Here is a 6,316-nt window from a genome sequence, read left to right as displayed (position 1 = left end):
AAAGGGATGAGGATGATTTGATTCATATTTTGAAAGATCACTGGTAGATTTAAATCTTTACATTTAAGAAATATATATTTTTATTGATTTCAGAGAGGAAGAGAAAGGGAGAGAGAGATAGAAACATCAATGATGAGAATCATTGATCAGATGCCTCCTGCATGACCCCTACTGGGAATGGAGCCCACAGCCCGGGTATGAGCCCTGACTGGGACTCAAACCGTGGACTCCTGGTTTATACAGGAGTCATAGAACCGTAAGACAGATGGGAAGCAGAATAGCATAGAGTGCACAAAGTCTATGAGGTATGAAAATGCCGTTGGCTCCATCCAGTGGCTAGGGCTGGGAGTTGACAGTCAAGCGTTTAAAGGCAAGCCAGAAACTGAAGAATAAATAAACGGAGACCTAGGACACACACACACACACACACACACACACACACGGAGAGGGAGGAGGAAGGAGAGGGAATATACATTTCAATAAATTTTAACCTTTGTTAAATAATTTTCTGCCAAGTAAAATGCACGAGGGAAATTACTAAATTACCCTGCTTTCTGTCCTTGTTTCCATCCTCTCCCGTCTTTCTCTATGTGTTAAGGGTCCGGATGCTCTTGTGCCTTGGCCTGATGACCATGGCTCAGCGATGAGTGGATATCTCTTTCTGTCTATCAGTTGTTATTAACCAGTCATAGAGTGTTTTTGGTTTTTCGCCCTTTTGGTACCATCAAAGCCATAAGAGGTTTTTTTATTGAGTGCTGAATTCATACCTAATCTGAGACGTTAGGGTGGACATTTTAAGGGATTAAGCAAAGAAAAAACAGAAAGACTCATAGACACAGATAACAGTGTGGTGATTGCCAGAGGGGAAGGGGGATGAGGGAAAGTACACAAAGGTAAAGGGGGGAAAATGGTGATGGAAGAATACTTGAATTGCAGTGGTAAACACACACTACAAGATACTGATGGTGTATTGTAAAACTGCATACCTGAAACCTGTATAATTTTATTAACCAATGTCACCCCAATAAATTCAATTTTTTTAAAGAGTAGAAACAAAAACAAAGTAACAAGTGCTGGTGAGGATGTGAAGAAATTTGGTGGGAAAGTATTTGATTGTCTAACAACTATGCTGCACACCTGAAACTAATACAAAATAGAATGTAAACTGGCATTGACAATTAAAATAAAAAAAAACAGTGTAGCCATTATGAAAACAATATGGCGGTTTCTAAAAAAATAAAAATAAAATTACTATATGAGGGGAAAAAAAGCATCCTATCTAATAAAAGAGAAAGATGGTAATTAGCATACAACTGCTACACTTCCCATTGGCTAAACAGGATGATATGCAAATTAACTGCCAGCCAAGATGGCGGCCGGCAGCCAGGCAGCTTGAAGCTAACATGAGGCTTGCTTGCTTCAGTGACGGAGGAAACCAACGTTCCCCACCTGCCTTGCCAGCCTCTGAGCTTGCAGTTTGGAACATAGTTACAAATATAGAAGGTAAACAAAACCCCAGAAACCTGCTTTCAGCAAGCTGGGATCTCAGAGGTGGAGTTGATATAGTGTTTCGATTATAGAACACAAACAAACCAGATACCTGCTTTCAGCAGCAGAGGCCTCAGAGCTGGAGCCAGAGCTAAAGCTGGCCCAGAATAAAAAAAAAGAAAGAAAAAAAGGAGCAGTTGGGAGCTTCAGTCACCCACCAGCCTGAAAACAGCCCTCAGCCCCTCACCCAGACTGGCCAGGCACCCCAGTGGGGACCCCCCACCCTGAAGGGTGTGTGACCAGCTGCAAACAGCCATCATCCCCTCATCCAGGCTGGCCAGGCACCCCAGTGGGGACAACCACCCTGATCCAGGACACCCTGCAGGCAAAACCAGTCAGCCCCCCCCCATGCACCAGGCCTCTATCCTATATAGTAAAAGAGTAATATGCCTCCCAGCACCGGGATCAGCGTGACAGGGGGCAGCACCTAAACTCCCTGATCACCCTGTGGCTCTGTGTGTGACAGGGGGCGGTGCCCCAACTCCCCAATCAGCCCTGCTCTGAGCCCGACCAGGGGCAGCACCTAGGGATTGGGCCTGCCCTCTGCCACCTGGGAGCAGGCCTAAGCCAGCAGGTCATTATCTCCCGAGGGGTCCCAGACTGTGAGAGGGCACAGGCCGGGCTGAGGGACCCCCCCCGCCCAAGTGCCCAAATTTTTGTGCACTGGGCCTCTAGTTACTATATAAAAAGCAAGCATTCTAGGCTAATGGCTGCTATGCTTTATCTTTTTAACCTAGTTATGATAAAGCATAGCCAAATTTGAGTATTGTAAATCATTTGACCTCCATCTTCTAGCCCAGTGAGTCTGTATGAAGTTCACTGTCAATAAGTACCATTTTTTTCTGCCATATCTTGTTTTACTTACAAGAAAAATCTCTGGAAAACTGAACGCAAACTATTACCATTTCCATATTGACTAACATGATAATTTCACAGGGCCTTTCTTTTGACTTATGATTGATTTAGACTTGGCAATGAGCTTGACACAAGTTTATTTTTACCTCTCAGACTGTTAAATAATTACTTATCTGAAAAATAAAATGTAAATGTGCAATGGGAATTACTAAGGATGAAAATTCTACTTCTATATTTAGAATGATTTTCAACACTAATGGTTTAAAAAAGATGATTGTAGTGGGTGAGCCTCACATTGATAGAAAATAATTCTTAATATAGCAGGAATTTCTATTTTCTTTAAACAATATATAATCAAACAGAAGAGACAAGGTTAATCAGAGATAATGGAAACTAGGAGAAAAACAAAAGGCATTTTGATGTGACATACACAAAGGGAGGTTGGATTAAACAAATCATTAATATATTCTGGTATGTATATTTTCTTAATTGGAATGGAGATTTCCTTAAATGGAAAGGAGCGATCTTGGGAAGTGGAGAGGTGAATAAGAATAAATAATTGAGGTAGAACTTCTATGTTTTCTGCTGTGAAACATTTATATTCAGCCTCTTTACATTTTTATTTTCAAATAAAGGTATGCCTATGTAAATATGGCTATCAGTGGGAATATCTGCTTGCTTGAACATACCTACAGGAAAGTAATTATCAGGAAGAACCTCAGTTATCACAGTACAATTTATGCTTACTGACTTTATGGTAGACTTTTTTTCTTTTAGTTGACAATAACCAATATTAGCTTATGGACTCACATTATTATCATTATTCTGTTACCGTTTAGAATAATACTATATTTTCATTTTATTTATTTTTATTTAGGTATAATTTACATAATATAATAGTTTGAGCTGTACAGTATAATAATTTAATATTTGTATCCATTGCACAATGACTAGTTAACATTTGTCATTATACAATTCCAAAAAATATTTCTGTTGCGATGAGGACTTTTAAGATCTACTCTCTTAGCAACTTTCAAATAGACAATATAGTACTATCAACTATAGTCACCATGCTGTGCATTATATTGCCATGACTTATTTGTTATATTTTCGAATCATAGCAAGTCATTTTGGATAATATGGTTACTTAATTGGATGATCTTATAGTAGCCCATTTTATTATTTATTTACAAGAGGCCCAATGCATGAAATTCATGCATGGGGGTAGGGGCTCTCAGCCCAGCCTGCACCCCCTCTAATCCAAGACCCCTTGGGGGATGTCTAACTGCCGGTCAGGCCCGATCCTCAAGATCGGCCTAAACCAGCAGTTAGACATCCCCTTCACAATTTGGGACTGCTGGCTCCTAACTGCTCACCTGCCTGCCTGCCTGATCACCCCTACTGGCCCCCTTCACGGGGCAGGGGGAGGTGTCTGCTCAATCCAACCTGCACCCTCTTCAATTTGGAACACTTCGGGGAATGTCTGACTGCAGGTTTAGGCCTGAACTGGCAGTCCCGTTACCCTGGTCTCCCCTAACCGCCCCCCGCCAGCCTGGTCACCCCTTATTGCCCCCCCCCTGCAGGCCTGGTCACCCCAAACTGCTCCCCTGCCAACCTGGTTGCCCATCACTGCCCCCCTCTGCTGGCCTGGTTGCCCTTAACTACAACCCCCTGCCGACCTGGTCACTTCCAACTGCCCCCTCTCTGCCGGCCTGGTTACCCCTCACAGCCTGCTGCTGTTCAGTCGTTTGGTCATCCCTCACTAAACCCCCTGCCAGCCTGGTCGTCCCACACAGCCTGCTGTTCAGTTGTTTGGTTGTTCCTCACTAACCCCCCTCCCGGCCTGGTCACCCCACCCAGCCTGCTGCTCAGTCATTTGGTCATCCCACACTAACCCCCCTGCCAGCATGGTCGCCCCATTCAGCCTGTTTGGTCTTCTGTTCAGTTGCGATGGTCCCTGCCTCTTTATATATATAGATTTTTAATTTTAAAAAATTCATTATAGAGAAAGGGAGAGAGAAAGAGAGAGAGAGAGATAGAGAGAGAGAGAGAGAGAGAGAGAGAGAGAGATAGACAGACATTGATTGGTTGCCTCAAGCACGAACCTGCAACCTGGATATGCACCCTGACCAGGATCAAACCTGTAACCTAGTGTAGGAAACAAAGCTCCAACCAACTGAGCCACTCTGTCCAGGGCTGGTGGCCCATTGTAAATGTTGTGCGTACACATATTGTTGATGCTATGGTGTACCCCCAGATCCTCCTCTTTAGGACTGAGACACTCATTCCCTAACCTACTAGAGTGTTGCCTGTGGATGAGCCATAGTTGAGCCTCTCTCATAAATTATTTTCCTCAAAGGGAATGGCTACTTCCAAGCTTAAACTCCATCTCTGGAGGCAGCCTGTTTTCTGGTCCAATTTCTGGTCTATGTGAGGGGACATTGCCAGCAGCCCACTTACCTCCATTGTCAACTCTGATGGGCTTTCAAAGCTCCCCGCCTTGGGATTGGCAGTTGCATTGAAGTCAGCTGTTCTCTCTACCCAATTCTCCTCCCTTCACTTGTCCAGGTGTTGTTCTCAGAGCGGGGAAAGCCATGCAGGCAAAGCTCAGCATTTGTTTTCTGGGGAACAAACATGACATTATGCTATTCAGAGTGAAATTACAGATAATTGTTGCCCTAAATTTAGAGTAATTTAGTGCTGCTATTTTGAAGGTTAATATATAACATCTTTTTCTTTACTTTCCAAATTCTGAATTGAGAAATAGATATTAGATCCAGAAGGTAGAAATCAAAATATCAATTTTATTATTGATATAATCAAAATTGGTGGTTGTAGCATGAATTGCAGACAAATCAACTTCCTGGTGCTTCCTTAAATTGAACCTTCTTCTGCTTCTTTTTTTCCCATCCGCCCCACCAAATTGTAGACATTTATGCACGTTCGGCAGAGCAGAGCCTAACCGGTAAAACTCCTTAACAGGGGTCTAGATTGGAACACATCCCTCTATGGGCAGGCAGCTCTGAGAGAACCTAGAAGGGCAGAAGGCTCACTTTCTTCTCCCAAAGTCTCACTATATAAATAGAAGGATGGGAAGTAAATGTTCCTTCAAAAAGGAATTATAATTTACATGATTTTAGAATCCAGGTGATGTAAATATACTAAAATGCATACATTTGCTATTTATAACTATTAGTTAATATTACACTTAAGAAAAAAATAAAGCATTTAAAATACATATAAACCACTGAGTACCGGCATTTTTACCTATTTTTTCAATGGGAATAATGCTTATTTCTTGTGCCACAAGTCTGTGTTCATTGTCCTTCAATATGATTATTACTTTGCACTTTATCAGGTTTTTTAAAAAACTATATAGTTATTAACTAGTCCCTCTTTTATATCTTCTGATAATTTTTTTTTTCAGAGAAGAAGGGAGAGGGAGAGAGAGATAGAAACATCAATGATGAGAGAGAATCATTGACCGGCTGCCTCCTGCATGCCCCCTACTGGGGATCAAGCCCAAAACCTGGGCAAGTGCCCTGAGTGGGAATCAAACCATGACCTCCTGGCTCATAGGTTAACGCTCAACCACTGAGCCAGTATGACCAGGCTTTTCTGATAAATTTTAAATTCTGTGAGGATAGGTACTATTTCTGTCTTGTTCATCACAGTATTTTCAGTGCTTAATATTGTACCTGGCACATATAAATCAATTTTTGAACAAATGAAAACGTGAATGAATCCCTAATGAGATGTTCAAATTCCTGAAATCATTTAAAACTATATTTTAAGTAGCGATGTATATTTTTCTCTGAATTTTGAAAACCAAAGATTGGATAATTAAAAAGAATTATTATATGTTAAGGTGCTATGTTAAAGGAGGGTTAGCAAAAGCCTTTGCTCTTTTGTA

General features: G+C 41.7%; 1 protein-coding gene across 1 annotated transcript in view; it reads left to right on the top strand.

Moving 5' to 3' along the window:
• ZBBX (zinc finger, B-box domain containing) overlaps positions 1-6,316 on the top strand; it is a 90,956-nt gene that overhangs the window by 17,034 nt on the left and 67,606 nt on the right. The gene's annotated exons all lie outside the window — the stretch shown is intronic.

This window comes from Myotis davidii, unplaced genomic scaffold (assembly GCF_000327345.1).
Source record: "Myotis davidii unplaced genomic scaffold, ASM32734v1 scaffold1307, whole genome shotgun sequence".
Classification (NCBI taxonomy): domain Eukaryota; kingdom Metazoa; phylum Chordata; class Mammalia; order Chiroptera; family Vespertilionidae; genus Myotis; species Myotis davidii.
The sequence above is the reverse complement of the archived record's forward strand: the minus strand, read 5'-3'. Positions and strand labels throughout refer to the sequence as shown.